This window comes from Triticum dicoccoides, chromosome 2A, assembly GCF_002162155.2.
Source record: "Triticum dicoccoides isolate Atlit2015 ecotype Zavitan chromosome 2A, WEW_v2.0, whole genome shotgun sequence".
NCBI classification, from domain to species: domain Eukaryota; kingdom Viridiplantae; phylum Streptophyta; class Magnoliopsida; order Poales; family Poaceae; genus Triticum; species Triticum dicoccoides.
Window position 1 is genome coordinate 431,930,718 of NC_041382.1, and position 612 is coordinate 431,931,329.

The 612-nt window shown below is 39.4% G+C and overlaps 1 pseudogene; it reads right to left on the minus strand.

Moving 5' to 3' along the window:
* Nucleotides 1-281: 281 nt before the first annotated feature.
* LOC119357877 overlaps nucleotides 282-612 on the minus strand; it is a 2,521-nt pseudogene continuing 2,190 nt past the window's right edge.

Below are 612 nucleotides of genomic sequence, written 5' to 3' on the forward strand. Positions count from 1 at the left end.
GTGCAAATTGATTCGGTTTTTAGTCGGATGGAGAAAACCCAGCGTGGAGGGGGGTGGTGGGAGGTGAGGGAGAATAAACCGATGAGACGAAAATAAACCTGCACACCGGGCTACCAAGTCCCCCTTTAGAAGTGGAGATAGAGATTAACTACTCTACAACTTTCGTGTTGTAACCAGAATTTAATTGTGGTATCCTTATGCTTAAATATTCAAAAAAATAGCAATCACTATTAAATAAATATCATATCATGAAAATAAGTGATGCTCTCGTTTTCTTTTTTCTATTTTCCATCTAGTGGCTAAAACATAACGTGGTTAAATAAAAATATGTAGGGAACAGAGAATAAACCTGAGTATGGCTGCAACTTACATAATCCTTATGAAGGTGGGCCTGTTTTTTTAACACAACTTTTGGTAACCATTGCAAGTATTTCTTCAACACAGTAGTGAGGCTCGGCGCCAGCCAGCATATTGAACCTGAAAAATGACGCAACAAACCATAAGCATCTATCCAAGAACCCAAAGGATTTTTTTCTAATTCGTGAGTGGGATTCAACTAAACAGCACTTGCTTGTGGTGCCTAGCACCGATGACATGTCAGCCTATATACCC